At 36.0% G+C, this 20,014-nt stretch overlaps 1 protein-coding gene across 1 annotated transcript in view; it reads left to right on the top strand.

The window, feature by feature from the left end:
• The window catches only part of PRKN (parkin RBR E3 ubiquitin protein ligase), an 887,769-nt gene that overhangs the window by 631 nt on the left and 867,124 nt on the right, over positions 1-20,014 (top strand). The gene's annotated exons all lie outside the window — the stretch shown is intronic.

The following is a 20,014-nucleotide window of genomic DNA, read 5'->3' on the forward strand; positions in this document are numbered from 1 at the left end:
GGTGGAGGCAGAGTACCAGTCCAGAATGACCAGTGAAGGTGCTCTCAGAATCACTCTACTTGTAATATCTGAAGCCAAGACAACAGAAGGAGGATGGTATGGAAGAGTGGGTATAAGCTGGTATCTGAATCTTGGTTCCTGAAGGTTAACTAATAAAAATGCAGAGGGGTGCTCATTTATGGTGAGCAGTAGTAAGCATGGAAAGACAGGTTCAAGTATCTCTTCCTTGTCTTTATTACTATTACCAGTGCCTCCACAATTGCTTAAATCAATGTATTTTTCTCTTACTCTCTTGAGTAGTGTATGTGAATTTGGGAGTACACTTAGACAGACAAGGCATAGCGTAGATCACAGATTTAAGATAGTTGGGGAACTTGGAGAAACATGTCTACTGGCTTCTCAACAGAGAGCAAACAGTGACATACTGAAATTGCTATCCTTTTACACTAGTATCAAAGAACTACAGATAAAATTTTGTACTGGTTCGAGTGATTGTATGTAGGGTCCCTGTCAGGCTGAACTTGTTTGGATTAACTGGCAGTCATGTTTGAGAAGTATTGCTGTTTTTAGTATAGCTGCTAAGTTTGGGTGCAGAAATTGTATTGACATCCTATCACTATTTCTGCTTGGGTATGATATTTATTGCTTTGTGAAATGCTTTAGGGAGTCTAAGTGCAAAAAAGAAACTATAGAAATGCAAATTGTTGTCATTCTTGAATGTATCACCTATGGATAGTGTTGATGCACACATTCATGGGGCATGAACTGCAATGTTATTTTTATTCATATATTTTATTTCTAAAAATAATCATATAAGAACAATGTGAACTGTAAAAGCTGTCAGCTGCTGGGTGCTAGACTTGGGTGTCTGTGTTGCTCTGTCAGAAGTTTCTAAACTGCCGAGCGTTTCCCGGGAAGCTGAGGTTGGTGGTATTGCTGCTGTTTTGATTTGGAATGAAAGATAGACTCTTTGCTTGAGCCCAATGTGACATTTGTAACCAAGTTTGTTTCTGGATGAAACATGCAGTCAATTGCTATGGTAAAAACTGAGTTTTTAAATATACAGGCCTTTTGCTTCATTTAGAGGAAATTTCTCCAGTTCTTTTATTTTCAAAGGCTTATTTACATAAGTGCAGTCACATTACGAGTGTGTGTGAAATGACGTGATACAATGGAAGTGTGTCAGGAGGCAGAAAGAATTCCAGAATCAAATGATTGTCTGTATGTACATACATGCTGGCAACCTGCAAATAACAATATCACAAATTAGGACTTGGAGTTATTTTTTAGCCTTAATGGTATCCATGGAGCTGCAACTCACTTGGGCCCACCCTTATCTATATGTGCCTCTCCTCTCAGTTCCTTTCTCATACTTGCCTGAGACATAGTCTGTTTCCTCACTGAACACACCTAATAGTTTTTTTTAAAAGATAAACTAGCTGTTATGTCCTTCCTTTTCTCTTTTCTTTTGACTCATCTGATTTTTCTTTCAAGATCTTGAAGTCTTTGCTTTCAAGTACTGGGCAGAAGCTTTGCCTGCACTCAGTTGTCTCATGCTGAAGACAATTGAGACAGGTATCTAACTGGTATTCTAACTATTTGCTTGTAGGCCTAGAAGGGAACTGTTCCCTAAGATGTCTTCTCCAGTGAAGTCTAATGATTTCAAGTTTGACTTCACATGTGATATCAATATACCTGTCTCTGAGGACTGTATGTGCTGACCACTGCTGGCAAGAGAGGAGAAGCAGAGCATGTTCCAGCAGGTTCTTTGGTTACAGATGGTAAGCAGAAGCCTGAAAAGAGGAACTGGGGAAGTTATGGCTTCTGTTTTGATGAAAATCCATCATCTCTATAGTCAAACTAGACTGTGACAACTCTGTTTCTGGAGGACCTGCCATCCTAATTCCTAAAGATTCAGTCTCAAGTACTTGCTACTGCTAAGCAAAACCTCTTCAAGAAGGAGTTCTTTAACTAACTCTCCTGTGGTTAGAAATGTTTTAATCTGTGTGGACTGCTTCTTTCTGAATATCTATCAGACACCTTCTTTGCATTTCTGGCTGAATATGAAAGTTCAGAGAAATTAAGGAAAAAGGAGGAGAGAGGAAAAGACTTCATTTTAAGTCTATCTTGATCCTGACCTTACAGTGGAGGCCTACCTTTGCCTTTTTACCTTTGAGCTTTGCTTTGCTAAGGGCTTTGTAAAGGGTTTAACAGTGAAATTTATGGCATCTAATGAATTAGATATTTCCTGTGGGCTGCCTTCTTAGTATTTAATCCTATTTCTATTTAACTTGTCTCTGAGGAGGGCAGCTACTTCACTGTTTGAAGACACTTCTGCACTGATATCATCAAGGCAGCTCTCTTTGAGAAGCTTTATATGTCAAAGATTCAAGGACAAAAGTTGGTCTTGTTAACCAGACATGTGTCTCACTCTCATATCTTTTAGTGGTCTAAGAATGAGCTCCTGTGCCTTATGCTTCTAGTCCAATTAGTAGGGAACTGAACATCTGGGGTCAGTGCTTAGTTTCCACAGTAGCAGGCTCAAGAAATCACCCCTCCACCACTATTCCAGTTGATCCAGAGGTCACTGGTATTATTGCAGTGCTATGGAAGAAAAAGGTTCAAAAGTAAAAGATCTCAAAGCAGCTGTATCTGTTTCCCATTCCCACCAAAGTATCAAGTTTGTTTAGATTCTTGTTCAGCCAGCTTCTGTACATCTAAGTGTTTCTTTGGACCTAAACATTCGTCATCTCTATCCCACAAAAAAAATGGTGATCTATAATCCTTGATTATTTTGAGGATTGTAATGCTACATGAAGATCCCTGGAATCTTCCAGTTTTCCAGGGGGAGAGAGCAGACCTTCTTTTGGTCCCAGTTCCTGGACTGTGTGCTGCAGCTCCCCATCCCTTACTTCTCAAGTGACTTATGGGCCATCAGAACATTTTAGGCAGCACATAGCTTCTTTTTCTGTTGCTAATTATTTCTACAGTTGGTCTAACATATCTTAATGTACATCAAGAAACAAAGACTGTCTTTCTGTGTCTCCTTCCTTTACCCTTGTTTTGGGAACTGGCTATTTTGGTTCCACCTGAAGCCAAATTACATTGATGTCTCTGCTAAAGTATCAACACTGGTTAAAGCATTCCAGTTCAACCTAAGTCACCTCCCTGTCTCTCCTTGTCATGTTTTAGGAATGATTTTCACTGTACTTTGGCAGGAAGTAGTGTTTGTCCTAGAGCCATTAAATTAGATCCTTTAAGATTGGCTTGAAAGCAACTATCTACTAGTACTGAGAAGAAAAAAGCTAGAGAGGCATCCTGGACTTCAGAAATTTAACTCTTGTTCAGTTTCTTACATAAGAAAAGATGGTTGAGCATCTCTATCAAGAAATGATCATCTTTTGGAGCTGTGCAGTTCTGTTTGACTATCTCATGTTTTACCTTTCTGAGAGCACTGGACATGCTATCAAATATTTTGGGTTATTTCAGACCAGTGTCATGAGTGAGAGAGAGAAGGCAATCTGTTCTTGTCTGTATTTCAAGATGAAAGAGGATATCTCAAGATGAAACTGTTTTAGACACCAAGTAGCAGAGCTACACTACTATTGTAGGAGGAGACAAGCTGTGACCAAATCCGTTTTGGTTTCAATATCCATTCTGTCTCTGTGTGCAAGGATAGTGCCAGCTCCTATAACTTCACTGTTTTTTTAGAATAGATTTTCTATATACCTCAATTCTAAAACCAAAAAAGACTTTGATTCATAGACGTAGCTTATCTAATTAGTTTAATCTATTTCATTGGAATGCCAGAATTGCCCTGTGTAGTCAGGTCAGTCAACCATGTTTTATTTGTTAGTATACTGGACCTCAATTTATTGCCTTGAATCTTCGCCTTCTAAAGCAGATAGGAATTTCAAAAGCAGTTTCAGGTGGTATAATCCATACTTCTGTATTAAAGTAGCTTAAATATTGCATTGATTGATATCATCAACAAAGTATCAACTACATTTTTATTCTTGATGTTTAATGTATTTTACTCTGCTTCTGTATTTGCAGTTTTTTGTCATTCATTGGTGTACATATCTTTATTGTAGAAATTGGGAAGTGAGTCTGCACAAGGAAAATAGTTAAGAGTTTGGAGTATCTGAGTTCCTGTGTAAGGCAGTTTGAGACTTTTGACTTAAGCTGATAAAACTTGTGTGCTGGTGAAATAGTAACTGTTGACATTTATATTGCACCTATAATTTCAGAATTAAGCTCACATATAAGCAGATTAACTAGCACTTGTTTTCTAGATGTACTCATATTCATGCAGACTGAAAAAGGCGGCATAGATTTTATTCAGCTGAACCTTTTAAGTTATTTTATTTTATGGCAACTTAGAGTTTTTTGTAAGACTTTCCTTCTGTTGTCCATAAATAACTTTTGAACTTGTCCAATGTACTGTGTGAGAATTTAGAGGTTGTGGGGAGAACTGATAGTATTGTAGATCATGGGTCATAGGAAAAGCTGAGATAATACCTGGTGTATGGGTTTGGGGTATGGGAAATGTTCTAGGATAACAAACTTTGTTGGATTCATTGCTCGCCAAAGAGCTAGATTTGGGCTTGACAGCTACTTCAGGACACAAAACATAATGCAGCTTTCACTTTGTCATTTTGTTTGGAGAGAAAGCTTTAATGGTAGCTGAAATCTATATGAACAGAAGTGAAGGTGGAATGGACAAACATTAAAGAGAAATTATTACAAGGAATGAAGTGCCAAGCAGAGATTTTAAACAAGTGAATAGTATGACATCAACAACAACAGGAAGAAAAAAACGGACCGAAGTGAAATTTATGTGGAGACATTTAACTTAGTATTTCAGATAAGTGTTTTGTCCTTGAAAAAAGAGAGGAAGATCAGACATTGATTCAACAGTCCACAAGGGAGATACCTATCTCAGCTAGTGACTAAGGGGCAAGTAGTGAAATTAGAGCCATACTAAGAAGGATTGGTAATAACTGGATGAAGAATGAGACCTGCAAATTTTGGATCTCATAAGCAGGATTTAGAGCAATAAGCTGCTTCCTAAAAGCACAGCAAATGGTGTCACTTTAAGGGTGCTAAATATTCTGAAGAATAATGAAGAGCTCCCTGCTGATTACAGTTCACTTTGGAATGAATAGAAGTAATTAATGTATACTGAAAATAAGAATTCTTTCAGGAGGCTGTCATGAGTATATGAGAACAGTAGTAAGATCTCTTCCTTGTCAATCATAAGGATGAAAGAAGAACAGAATCATAGTAGATTCACCAGAGGAATAAAGAGGAAGTAGCTGGGTATATGAAACACTGAAATATTGTAATGAGAGATGACTGCTTAGGAAAATACTGTCCTTGCCTCAAAGAATCACAAAATTTGTTAACAAGTCTTTTGGGTTCAAAATACATAGTATTTGTTGATACCAGTTTTGCTCAATGCATATAATTTGGAATTTACTACTAGTAATAATAGAAGCAGCATAACATTAGTGTAGGCTCTCCCTTTCTCAGAGATCAAAATCCCCCTGTGTGAAGAGGCTCTTTGTAAACGATTTGTGGGAGATATTCCCTGCCTTGCAGAGCTTGTTGTGTAAATGAGTAAAGCAGACAAATGATGTGATGAGAATCAGTACCCTGGCTAGTTCAAAGTCAGTGGCAAAATGGATAGAATTAAGTTTTCTGTTTCTCAGTCCAGTACCATTTCTTTTAGACAGTGTTTCATCTATTAAGTAAACATAGAAAATAGAGTGCTTTGAAACAGAAAAAGGACTAAGCAGGACTTGTTAGCTTTAGCACCCTGCTGCATTGAGACAGTTTTCAAATCAGAGCTGGCTTGCATTTGGCTGGAGCTTAGTCTCCAGCCTTGCAGCACAGGTTTTGAGTTATTTTTGGCTTTGGCTGCACCCATCCATGTAGGTATACTGCTGAAATTGTATATAAATTCAAGAAATAAATAAGCAGAACTAAGAAATACTGTTAAATACTGATGTATAAGCTGATGTGCGTATCTGAAAACAAGAAATAATGTAACAGTAGTAGAAACACAAGTGATGATCTGTACAGAGGAGAGGAAGAAAAGGGGCAGTGGAAAATGGTGCTATAAATAAAATTAACATGCTGCAATTTCACAGTGGTTTGGAAAGAGTTTGCTTCATTGTGAAACTGTTCCTGAAAAGTGGTGTTAGAAGTAGAGAGCAACTGGTTCTACTGAAAGTACTGTCCACTAGTATTCTGTGTAAAGCACAAAGCCAGGGAGAAGACCTTGTGACAATGGAGCTCCGTTTATATCTCTTATGTTTTTCATAAATATTTCAATAGATACATCTTATTGGTCTCATTAACAATGAAAAACTTGTTTAGGAGAAAGTTATCTGAACGATGGAACATTTTCTTTTATTGGAGAAAGACCTGGTGTACATAAATTTATGTACCTTTCTTACTCCCAAAGCACAGTTCGGTATAATGGAGTTTCCAGAAGTCCTAATACTTCCCTGTTTTAGTTTACTGGAGGCACAAAGGAGAAACTGGTGACACGAGAGCAGAGTTTGTCCCTAACTTGCAAAAAAAACTTCATACACTTGACTTAAACTACAAAGTCATGAACCATAAGAATATTATAGGTATTTTGACCTACACAATAAGTAGTGCCTTTTGTTACATTATACCATTTGACAGATAGGATAGCAAATCACTCAGAGGAACATCTGGGATATTCAGCGATATTGGGGGATTCAGAACAGAGTTAATCCAAGATTTACATGCTTAAACACTGTTTGGAGTGACTTGCCTGAAGATACCCTGACTGAATCAAACATCCTATGTGGAATTCAGGGGGTAGATACAAATAATAAATAAAAAACAAATAATTGTGTGTATGTGTTTAAGTTGATATTTTTGGTCAATATTTGATCAGTCTATGGATCTTTTCTTACTTGCAAAGCTGAGATGTGTATTGTATGTCTTCAAATCAGAATATACTAGCTGAAAAATATTTAAGGAATATTGCAGTAATAAGAGAAGTCTAGAGATGCCATCTGTGTTGGCAGGTAATATGGACTTTACGAAATGAGTAGGTAATGCTACAGCCCTCTTGCATTCTTTTGACAGCTTCAGCCTCGCTCTATAAGAGAACAGAGACTCTGAAGTGCTGAATAAATTTTTCCAAGACTTGTGGTGGGTGAAAAGTTTTATATAGCTCTTTGCCCATTATGAGCATGGAAAATAATTGTGTAGTCACATGCATTTTGAACTGAAGTCAGGGTCGCATCCAGCACAAAGCTACAGCTTTCCCACTGCTATTTAAGAGTATACATTCTTTATTAATTGTTCCAGTAGATAAAGACCTAAGTGCATTAATAAGTTAGACCTTTGAGCCTAGTTACATGATTGCATTCTGCTTTAAATGCATTACTGTTCTATTCTCTGTATGCTGAGCTTTCCTTGATCTAGGAGACTATGAGGAAGATTCAGAACTACAGTCAAATAAGAAATAAATTATCTTCTAGTAGTTTGGTAACTCCAGAAAGTTAATGGGTCATATTTGAGAGGATTGCAGCATTTAGTATGGCCTTAATCTTTGCTGGTGCCTTCTGGATTGTGTTGCCATTAATTACGTGTTTTAGTCTGCACCAATATTTGGGGAGGAAATATGATGATGATGATAGGATTTTTTTTTTTTTTCCCTGACACTCTCAGCAATATCCACTCTTTACAAGTTTGCATTTAATTTCTAGAGGTAGCTGGGTTCGGGTACCCAGATGAATTCCTTATTGTCTACTAAATCTGGTTCATGGTCCACTAGAATAAGGTTCATGGTTCATGGTTCAGTAATCTGGGAGACTATTGAAATAATTTCCATGGCAACGATGGTTGTTCTTATTCTGTATATAAGAACAGGCTGAGGCAGCAGGTTTTTTTTTTTTTTTTTTAATGCAGCTAAAATTCAGTACGCTGAAACCATTAAGTGAATTTTAGGAAATCCATTTCTGGAAGAGCAGTTGCTTCATGTGGTACTGTATTTGAAACAAATACAGTATGTTAATAAGAAACTCCTTCTGCAAGCCCCTATAGTTCTTCAAAGCCTACATAAGGTTTCAGAATGAAATTATTTTGAAAACTCTACAAATATTAAATGTGATTTTTGCCTTCTGTCTGGCTCCTTGTGTTAGGCAAGAACTTGTTGCATCTTTCTTCCTCATTGTGAGTATGTCTGATTCACATGGTTATTAGTGTTCTTCACTTTCTGATTCTGACCCTGCTTTAGATTGCAGGAAGGAAAAATGTATGAGATAAATCTTCAAAGGGCTGTTGGAGTGGTAGTGAGTAGTAACTTAGGAGTTTGTAAATCTTGACAGTAAAAGAAAGGTCAGCCCACATCTTTCTTTCATCACCTTTCTAAATGACTGTGATGAAAAGTGTTTAGCATATTACACACTATTAAAAAAAAACTATAGGCAAATTAACAGAAGTTCAAGGGGAGGAGGGACATTTCCATCCTACTTCCATTTTCCTCAAAAGAAAAGCATATTAATTATGCTGGTAGACTAGATGTGTAAGGAAGGGTCGAAAGAGATTATGTATTTTCCAATTTGTAACTAAAATAGAAGCAATAATTGACAAATATTTGAATCGTTAAAAACAAGCAAGCATAGAATTTACATAACACTTTACACTATAAAAATACAGGATTAAGAAATAGGAAATTAGGCAGAATATCTGTAAAATATTTTTAAACAGTGAAAATTCTGTGTCTGGAAAATAACATCATAAAGGAAGGGACAGAAACTTTAGGGTTGTAAAAGCCTTTTAAAATAGCAAGTAACAAACCAGTGGAAGTCTGTTTCATCAATAGGAAGGTGGAATGGAGTCCCTTGCAATTGTAACTTCTCTATTTCAGTCTAGTCCCATTTTACTTGCATAAATTTTTACTGATTTGATAGTCCTGAATATCCTCTGTAATACATTCACACTTGCAACTGTTGAGGTCATGCAGCCATTCAATAAATCTTGTTCTTCTTTCTTTTTTATTTATACTTTTCAAGCTTTCTAGGAGCTTTTTTTTATTTATTTGAAAAGCCTATTGAAGAAATAAGTGTACTGCTTTTTTTTAAAAAAAAAAAAGAGTAGGATGATATAGCTATACAATTTTGTCTCCTCATTTAGACTAAATAAAAATCATTAAGAGTACCCAAGCAATGAAATACTCTTCCCTTTCTTCATATTTAGAGCAAGATGGCGGGGTTTTCCTATTTTGTTTTGTTTTTCAGGTAAAATATTAGCTCTCTTGTTTTAGTGAAAATTTACTAGAGCAACACCTCAGCTAATGTAAAATGCTATACCACCATCAATAGAAATATGCATGTGCCTCCTGTTCTTGCTCAATCCAGATTCCAACCCTATTCCCAGGTGAATTGATTAGTGTTTCCCTCACTTCTACTGCTTTTATTGGTCACCTGTAGTTCAAGTGATTTTTTTTTTCCAGTCTCCATTTCAGCCTCTTGCAATCAGTTCTGTTTCTTTAAAATCTGGATTCCATCCAATATCTGTTGCCTATCGCAGTGTTAAACCAGCTTCCCAGAGCAATTGTTCTTTCTAATCTTTCCCTTTCCAGGCTTTTGAAATAAGAGGGGGAGAAAAAAAAGAAAAATAAGTTGTCTTGCAAATCTGCTGTATCTGCTACTAACCTGGCATTTTCTGCTGCTTACAGTTTGTCTCATACAGATGATCTGTTTCTGTATTACCTCTTGACCTTGTTTTGTAATCTTCTTATATCTAATCAAGAAGCTGCCAGATCTGTAGGACTGTGTAGAGCTCCATGATATTCTATAGGTAGTGAAGGGGATCTTGTGGGAAATCTGGGAAGAACTCTCATCCAAGACAGCTGTGCTCCTGCAGGAACACAGTCAGCTCCTCTTGTGAGAAAGATGACCTCAGAAGTGTAGGTGTGACTGAGGTGCTGTAGGACAGCTGAATTTGTATAGTTTATCCATTAAGCCTACTGAGAATTCAAGCTTTTTTTTATGTACTTGTCTTATGTCTTATATCCTATTTCATGAGATGTTGGATCTCATGTACATTAATATAACTAATCAATTTGTATGTGTATGTCTGATAGTGTACACAAAATGATTACATTATTTCAGGTAATTTTAAGAAGGTATGTAAATATTAGTAATATTTTAATAGTTGTTGAGGTTATGCATCTCATGAAAAGACATATATATGATACCAAAGTTTGTAGCTTAATGGGAGAAGTGATATATAAAAAAAAGATACCAATAATGAAACATCTTTAAACTTCAAAAACATTTCCAAAGCAGTGTTTTTCCCATTAACTATTTGACATAAAAATGTATTATGGAGACATATAAAAGTTTTAGTGTCACACATTTGAGATGCATGATACAACGTAGCTCTCTGACTTTATGATTTGTTTCCTATAAAGCTCATCTCAAACTATCCAATAAAATATTTTTTACCATATTACCTTATCTTTTTCTTTACAATATCAATTTATTCATTTGTGTCTTACACAGTATGCAGCATTCTGTCAATCTAAAACAGATACATTTATGCAGGTATATTTAAGTGCAGAAAAAATAGCTGCTTGCCTTTTTCACTAATGTTATTTAACCTTTACTTTAACATTATCTTCATTATCCTAGACAGCAATTTTGGGTCTTTATTTGCCTTTTAATGTTATAAGCAGTATGTCTATTACTGGAGCTTAAAGGCAGGTAATTTAAGGTGTCTGAGCTTCAGGAAGGGAAGAGTCAATCCAATTTTAAATTATCTTAATGTTTCTACTGTTAGCATTTTATGGTAAGAATATCTCAATGCGTTATAGTTGACAATAAATAAATTAAAATGGCTGACTGGATATATATGGTTAAAAACCTTAGTCTTCACCAAAGTTTTACTTTTTGTTTATAAATCATGAAAACTGTAGTGCCTTTCTTCTGAATGTGTTAAGAGATTCATGTTCATAATTACTAGAATTTTTATTTCTGGGCAGCAGGTCATAGCAAAAACTTCTCAATTTTCTCAAGTGAAAATGAACTCGATTAAATTTTGTGTTGTCATGGGAAGACTCAGTACATTTCACTGTGACAAACATAGAGGAAAAGTGATGTAGCAGAGCAGCAGAATAACTGGGGAGAAGAAAGTGTACATACAGAAGTGTGCATTATGCTGATGCAAAAATTTCAAGGCTGACTATCAGTCCTCCTAGCCTTCTGATAATCAGCCTTGAATTTTTTACATCAGTATAATGAAGGCTAGGAGGACTGTGGGAATTTCAAATAGAAAGGGTTCAGGTGTAGACTTGGAAGAGTGGATAGAGAGGGTCATGCTCTTAAATGCTGGTATGGCATTTATTGAATATGAGGCAGATTACATGAGGACCCCCCCCCCAAAAAAAAAAAAAATCTGTATGTACCATTGACAGGGTTTGCGAAGCATCCAAGGTTGTCCCAACAGGCAGGAAAGCCAGAAGTCAGGTGGGAGCTTAAGATATATTAGAAATGACTGCAAAAGCAGCAAGAAAACCCAAGGAAGTGGTTTTCAAAAGCACATGAATTGACAGCAACCACTTCATGATTTGTTTAAATGCATATTATGATCATTATTAATTCAAGTTTTATTGTAAATATTCATCATTTTAAATTTTCTAGTAACTAGCAGAATTGGAAATACTCAATGCATTTAAAATAATTTGCAATGTAATTGTACTTGGGGAGAATATAGAGAACTATACTAAAGGCCTGACACCTAAAATAAGAGATGAACCTGTTATTGCCTTAAAAAGAGGTGTAATTACATGCAAAAGCCAGCTCATGCATTGATGGAGTAATGGTGATTTATTAAGCATATCACCAGATAAGATTCAAGACTTGTAAAATGGTGATTTTGTTTAAATAAAAAAAAAACAACTTTATTTACTGAATCATTAAATAACAACAAAAGATTCCCAAAATAAAACAACAGAAATTCACGTGAGCCTATCGTCTAGGAAGCTGACCTAAGAAATATTCTAGCTTATTTTTCTGATCTTAGCTAGGGAATTGATATACTGTAATCCAGCAAGGTAAATCAAGAATTATGCAATACAAAAGGTTCATGCAATTCTAAACACCTTATAGAAAGCAAGATTTGGGAAAGTTGAACAGGTAAACATTGATTTGGTGGGGTGGATTTTTCAAAGATACTTCTAAAATATGATTTCGATCTATTCAGCCAGATAAGCATTTGGCCCTATTTTTAATTGAACTGTAAGTTCTCATTCTGATTTCTAGAGAAACTGAGTGCAGTAACATATACCTGTATTAGTACCTAGAGTACATGACTGCAATGATTTATGCGCTTACTTTTCAGAGGACCATTCTGTAAATGCCATTCTTTATCACTGCAGAGATAATAAAAGCAGCATCCCCAGAAGTGTTCACTTCCAATGCAATTCATTGCAGATCTCATTTATTTAAGTGAATGCAAATGAAAGCTCACCCTTCTGTTTCTCTGAAGGATTGATGTGTTTCTGACTGGTGAGTCAGACACAGTGTCAGTCTCCAGAAACAAATGGAAGAAGACTGACACAGAATGAGTTCATATCTCAAGAAGCCCCAGGATTTAATCTACTTCTGTCTTCTGGTGTATATGTGTCAATTGTAAAGTAGTCTGTGAATTGCTTATCTTCTGACATAATTCAAATCTCGGAAATGTTATTTTTCTATTAAAAAGAACGGTTGACTTTGCAAGGCCTCTGTGTGCTATAAAAAATATTGAAAAAACTACTATTGATAAATAAATGTAATACAGAACTTGAGAGATTTCCTTTTATGGGAACTTTCATGTGTTTTGTTGTTTCACTGCATTAGGAGACAAGCTACCTCCCTCGTAAGGTAATGTAGTGTGATGTGTTGTGTATTTATAGTTAAAGCTAAAAATTGAGCTTTCCTAGCAGCAGGGAGCAGTAATAGCCCTGCAGGATATACCCTAGCTCACGGTGAGACCTGCATCAACAGTTTGAAAGCCACACTATCCTGGAGACCATCAGTCAACACTAGGGTTTCTAGTGCTTCTTACATGAGAGAAGCTGAATTCGAGTTCCAAAAAGAGAGGATTTGAGAGAGAAACTCTCCTTTCCTAGTATGCGAGAGAAGAGGTTTGCTTTTGAGACTTGTTTTGTCCCTGGCCGCTTTAAAATCTCTCTGTGGTAGCTCTGCGCAGTCCTCTCTACAGCAGCATCGATGTGCTGGCACTTACGAAGGCGCAGACCAGGAACAGCATGCGAGGTCTTGGTGCTGATGAGATCTGTGTCATGTGCTGACTCCATTACACTACAGGGAAGTGGCTGTTATATTTTAATGTTCCTATAGCTCAGTAATCCTCACAATTATGTAACTTCATGTTGTTTTGAAGAGCGGTATTGCCATTTTCTTGAGTAAAATAGAAGCAAAAGCAGCAACTTATTTGACTATATCAGGCTGGTAAGTCAGAGTTTGTGAGAAGTAATTATATTTCTGATAGAAATGTATTTAATTATTTTTATCTTGGTTTCAATGCAATGGTATATTATGTTGACGTAATTTGACTGTATCAGTGGGTGTTAGTTCACTTCCATCTTTCCATCCTGGAATGTGGGACTGCAGGCTCTGCGCTGCAAGAGGTACCGTAACCTGCTGTTACGAGTTTAAATTAACATTTGCAACGTAATCAGCCCATGCTGTTGCTTTTGCATGTTGCTCTAGTGTCATGCTCTTATTACCATTCTCACTGACTAGACCTTTGGATGGCATCCGTGTAGGGGTTATTTTTTGTGTGCTTAAGATGAATTGACTGTGTAAGAAAGAGTACTGCTTACTCAGTTCTCATTCAGACATTTCTGTTAAATTCTAGTGTGCTTTTTGAAATCAAGATTTCATCCAAGGGGGACTCTGGTGTGATGTTCTGAGGTTTCACCAACTAGCCTTTTGGGAACTTCCTGTCTGGGACTAAGTGAACTGGAATCAATTCTAAACAGAATCTTGCTTTTTTATTTTATCAAACTTCTATTTAGAGTTGTGGACTTTACCTCTTCCTCAAGCAAAAATGTTGAAGTATAGAACAACTTACTACACTTTTATGAGACAAGTAGGTCAAGTGCTGCACGCAAGACCATGTTCATGCTTTAACTGAATGATCTGAGGAAGAACCAGAGAGTCTGCGTTCTTCGCTCCTGCTTCCAGGAGTCTTCCTTTTTGGTTTGATGAGAGGATAAGTATTTTAGTACATGTTTTTTTTAGAGATATACTAACTTAAAATTTAATCACAGGTTATTTTCAGAATTACTAATTTATGAAACAATACACAACTAGAAAGGAAAAGCATTCATTAAAAATGACTGCATACATTAAGATGCCCATTTTAGGCAGTAAAATTGGACAGATAATGCTACTTGAAGTTAAACTTTTCTATGCACTTGATTTTCTTGCTCACTACGGAGCTAATTACCAAAGGCAACGTAGTTGTGATTCTTCTGTATGATGAATACCTCCTGTTCTAGGACATTTCAGAGGCTGAAAGAAATAGATCATAAACTTAATTGCATTTCACTGAGAAGAAGCCCAAATGCATAAGATGTCCTAATTTAGTTTGATCAGGGCAGTCAGACTCAGTACAAAAAGATTCGGTTGCATCTCTAGCCAGTCAGCATGGCACAGTGCAATACTGCTTATTTCCTGCCATCTCCCAGGACCATCTTGCTGATGCAAACCATGACAGCTCTAGATATTCGGGAAAGGCAACACAGAGATCTGGTTCATGCTCTGTGAATTTGGGAGTGAGAACACTCCACTTGGCTAGCAGACAGTACAAATAGTACTGTTTTTTCTCAGCGTCTACCTGAGTTCAGAAGTGTAAATAAGGCTGCTATAGGCAGAAAACACTTGATAGTAGTGTTTTTGATTGCATCAGAAGTGCACCTGTTTTGATCCATGCAGCAGTGCAATCCTAGAGTACATGAAACTGCATTTTTTTTTTTTTTTGGATGAAAAAAGATGCATTCTAGATGCTACTGGCATTCAGTCTGTGGAATCTGACTGAAGCCAGCCTGAAATAAACCCCTGTAGTGCCCATATTTTTTGCTATTGCTTTCACTATTCTTTTCCTGTTGTTTTTAAAACCTAGGGCTTTCACTTGCATTCAAGACATGCATGTGGAATCAACATTCACAAACTTTTTAAGAAAATGAAATAATAGATCAGTCCATACTTAGGAATGCCATACATTGTATCTCTTTTTCCCTGTAATTCATTTGTGGTAGGTGTTAAATTCTGCTGGTACACTCAGAATTGTATATTCAGTTTTTTTCCTGTGAGCTTGTGTTATATTATAAACCTCCTCCAAAGAGTTGTGATTTAACAAGTATTATAGGCAGTAGCTATGTTATGTCTGAGGGCAGAATTTGTTTCCATATCCTCTGACTCATCTGTGAGATGCATATGAACTTAGTAGTCTGTTAAGATTAAACTGATTTCTGAATCAATATTCTTCATATTACAAAACGGGGAAGAATAAGGTTGCAAAAATTCATAAGGCATGGTCTAATGTTCCAGGTGTCTATTATAGGGAGTGGTTGAATGACAGATCAAAAGTTCAATTGTTTTTTTTACAAAAATTTCCTGAATGTATTTTATTCAACTGCTTATAATACGAAAAATCCCTGAAATCTTCTGTGTGAGTGTGTCCTTCAAAGTAACGGCAGGTATTCATAATTATTTTGGAAACTTGACAATTATGAAAGCTGGAATAACTTAAAAATCAATTCTTAAAAAACCAAGCACCCTCTGCTATTATGGGAAAAAAAAATTCACTCTCATTAGTCTTAGAATGCAGATGCACTTGGACTGTCATATTTTATAGCACTTTCTACCTATCTCAGTTCAATATTTTCAATCTGCCTGCAAAGGTTTGCACAGAGAAATAACTGTTGATTTGTTAATTGTACAGTAGTAAGAAAATACAAGGAAAATATATTATGAAGTGTTACAGAAAAATGTAGTGACATAGATTTGTATGATAGGGATTTAATTATGACTGCAGATGTGATTCTTTTCAGTTTCACGTAATAATTATAGGTGATAACTCTTAATTTATAGTTCTATTTACAGGATGCCATACTTTCAAAATGATTCATGTGTGTTTCCACACAGTATATAGAACATAATTTTTTGAGGCATTGTAGTGTGAAGAGAAAAGATTCATTTGTATTTCAAAGCAATTTTATAAGTTTCTTTACCACAAGCAATTTTTACTTTCTATGTGGCCTGCACCTGTTGGGTATGCTATACGTATGACTTCCTAGAAGGTAAGTTTCTACCTGCCAGTAGAGTGTCATCCTCAAAGCAACTGTTTCATTTGCCATGTTGTAGGTATATAGAAGATTTGAGCAGGGAACTTGCATCGCAAATTTTTATTTAATTTTTACTGGTAAATTTTTTTATCCATAGCAAGTATTTATCTTAACGGCACCTCTTAGATATTTTCCAAATTTTGAATAATTTGGCAGCCTGTACCAAAACTGTTGAAATACTAGCCAGAACGTGATATAATCTTTGAGGCAAGTGTATGAATTGCATTGGACACTTGGAATTACATGACCATAGGAAAAGAAAACAAACAGGAGAAATTGCTGACCTGTTAATATATGGCTCTGCTTGACACTTGCAGACTTTGAAGGGGGGAGTTAACAAAAATAATGAACATACCTAACTTAAACTAATTCTGCTGGGAGTCTGTCATTTGAGAATTCTTTTGCAAAACAGAAAAATATGTGGTCTTACTAGAAACATTAACAGGAAGAGGGAAAAAAGTAAGCAATTTCATACTACAAGATAAAATTTTCAGTTTTTGTTTTAAGACTCCTTTGGTATTACAGGTTATAATAAAATCAAGCTTAGAATTCAGTTTGAATTCTTTTCATGTTTTAGAAACTAACGCTGCTCAAGTTCTGAGTGAGTAGGACAAAGCTTTTAGGTCAGAGTTTCATTGCTTGAAATTGGAAGCAACTATTTCCCCATATTCCTCTTTTATGCTGATTTTTAGTTACTAATGATTTTCAAGACAAGAAGATAAGGAATCAAACTTCAGAATAGAATACCCAGTCTTATTCTAAGGCAAGTCAAAACGCCTACCAGGAAATTCTATTGGTTTATCTCCAGATTTTTCACATAGCTGGGCACCGAGTGGCCTAGATCCCTGTGTTCTCCTGACTTAAGTAACACAGAATTCTTTGGGAACAGCTGTACTTGCCCAAATATTTTTCTGAACTAAGGCTTTAACAAAACAGGGCCGTTGTGTTTCAGAATAAGCGTATCTAGATGGAGAATAATTTAGGAATACCTTGTACTCCAATTCCTTAACACTGAGCCATCGGACAGCTTGTGATTCTGTCATACAAGGACAGCTGCGGCAAGTCACCAGGGCAGTGGCCTCTCCCTGGCATTGCTCCCTTCCATGCCACGTAAAACCTGGAACATCCAACAAATGTACCTTATGGACAAAACTGTTGCTGGAAGTGAAGGGAAGGAGGGAAAGACAAACTGTGCCCTAATGTATCCCATTTCTGAGAGCAGGATATGTCGCTTTTGCAATTTGAAATGTGTAATAGCTGATAGTATATTTTGCCTCCTAATTACAAGCATCAAATTTGAAATAAATCTCAACTTATGAAGTTTATATACACTTGAATAGAATTAATGAGGCAAAAATGTGCATGTCTTTTGCTTGAGAAGACATTTATTTCCAAATAAGATTCTAAGTTGATTAACAGTTTCTGGACATAATACAATTTTCTTTTAGACAGTTTCAGGGTACTGTGAGCTGATAATGTTTCAGTATGTTTTGCTGCAAATTTCTAATGCATAAGAACACGGACTGGGTACATGCCAGGATAAGATTAGTTCATGAAATATGTGAAATTCTTGAACGATTAATGATCCTGTATGTCTTGATTCCAACCTCCCCCCCCAAAAGTAATTTCTTGCTATATGTTTGTCTAATTCTTTCCTGAACTAATAAACTTCTGCCAAATTGCTGACCTCAATAGTTTGCTCTGTAACCCAACTGCCTTCCATGTGAAGAAACACCAGAATTGCTCATACTATTTCCCATCTTGGTTTTCAGTGTGAGGTGTGTTGCTTTTCAATTAGTTACTAATTTTTATAACTTAATAACTTCACACAAATTCTCAACTCCAAGTTGGCAGAATATTTTCATAACTTATAATTCAAAGTTCTGTAGATGCTGTTGGAAGATGAATGTTAGACATGTTAGACAACTTTTACATCAGTTCATTGACACACAGGAGCATGATGGATATACAGACATCAGGAAATCTTTGAACATCCTATAATATCATCTTGTTACTGTGAGCTGTACATTATAATAATGTTCTGAGACTATATATATAACACACACAGAGGTCTTAAAGGGATGTCATTTATTTCAAATACAGGTGTGTCATTGCTTGTGAAAACTTTGCTATTTCTCTTTAATTTTGGAGTCATTCATGTCAATGGGTTAAATTGTATTTTCAGAAACATTTGAAAAGTCGTCATTCCTTCTCAAGATGTTTGATGTGCGTGTTTGTACACCAAGCTTTTCTTTTTTCTTCTTTTACTTCCTCCTCTTTTCCCTTATGTCAAGGGAAACAGATGTTTCAATAGCAAATTTTTATTAAAAAACTTCATCTAATCACTAAACCCATCTGATATTGTCTCCAGTGGGTGTTTCTCCATAAAAAGCAAACTTCTATTTTTTTAAACTCTAGTCCTATGCTTGAAAGTTAAGCGTATCAACGAAAGAAAAATATACTTAGATATAAATTTATACTTAAATGTGACTTTAGATCAATAAAATTTAGCAAGTCGCCCACACAATATTGCCATATGCTAAATAACAGGCTTCTTCCAGTATAAGAAGGTGGTGTTCTGGTTTTGTTTGCATCACTCTTAAGATGGTTGGAACTTAACTATAAAACCTTAGCAGCTTATTTAAGAACTGCATGGGAATTTTACTTACTATCAGCTTTTCTGATAGAATTTTTCAAAGTAGACAAGTACTTAGGCAGTATTATCAAAATCTGAATCCTTAGGTGAAATACCAATGCTCAGGATCAGGCAGGAAAATCAAACTAAGACTCCAATTAGAAGTGATAAGGAAGATGGAGAATAACTCAACTTCAGCTACTTTCTGTGATTTCATTCAGGCCCTTTCTCTTTAATAAATCCAGACTAAAAAGTACAGATAAAAAAAGAAATCCCTTGCAGCAGCACTTCTTCAGAAGATCTCAGCAGATGTCTGCTTACATCAGACATGTATGTGACATAGTGTTCAATCTTAAAATATGCCTTTTTCCTAATTAAAAATCTGAATAAGTATTTAATGTTGTTATTCTTGTACAGAGAACATTATTCACTTTCTCTGACATTAAAATCTAACTTTGTGATAAGTAACTTCCCTTTAGGTCTTGTTCCCTTTTCAAGTGATAGAAGAGTCGCAGCAGTCAGAAAAGGCACGAAGAAATTTTTCTCACACGAACACTGTAGTTTCTCTCAAAACAAATGTGTGTGTGCACACACACACACACACACATGTATTTATATAAATATGTATGTATACACACACACACATTTATATAAATATGTACTCTACTTCCCTGAGAAGAAATGTTCTTCAGACCTCAATCTATGGGCAAATCCCGCAAGGCAAAATCTGAGTTAAGTGTTTTCAGATATATAAACTATCAAGCTTGTTCTTCCAAACAAATAACTAAACATAAAAGCTGAAAATACATTAAGATCATTTTACTGAAGCTATTTACTAGAGGCAGTTTGGTCCAGTTGGATAGAAGTAGCTATTAACAATTCCTCCAGCAAGCTCTGCTGTCTGGTCCTGATCTTGCTGCTTCTGCCTGAAGCCTCATTCTCCAGGTTTGCTTCAGGAGAAGTTTTCA

The sequence above is a fragment of the Rhea pennata genome, chromosome 3, assembly GCF_028389875.1.
Source record: "Rhea pennata isolate bPtePen1 chromosome 3, bPtePen1.pri, whole genome shotgun sequence".
Classification (NCBI taxonomy): Eukaryota; Metazoa; Chordata; class Aves; order Rheiformes; family Rheidae; genus Rhea; species Rhea pennata.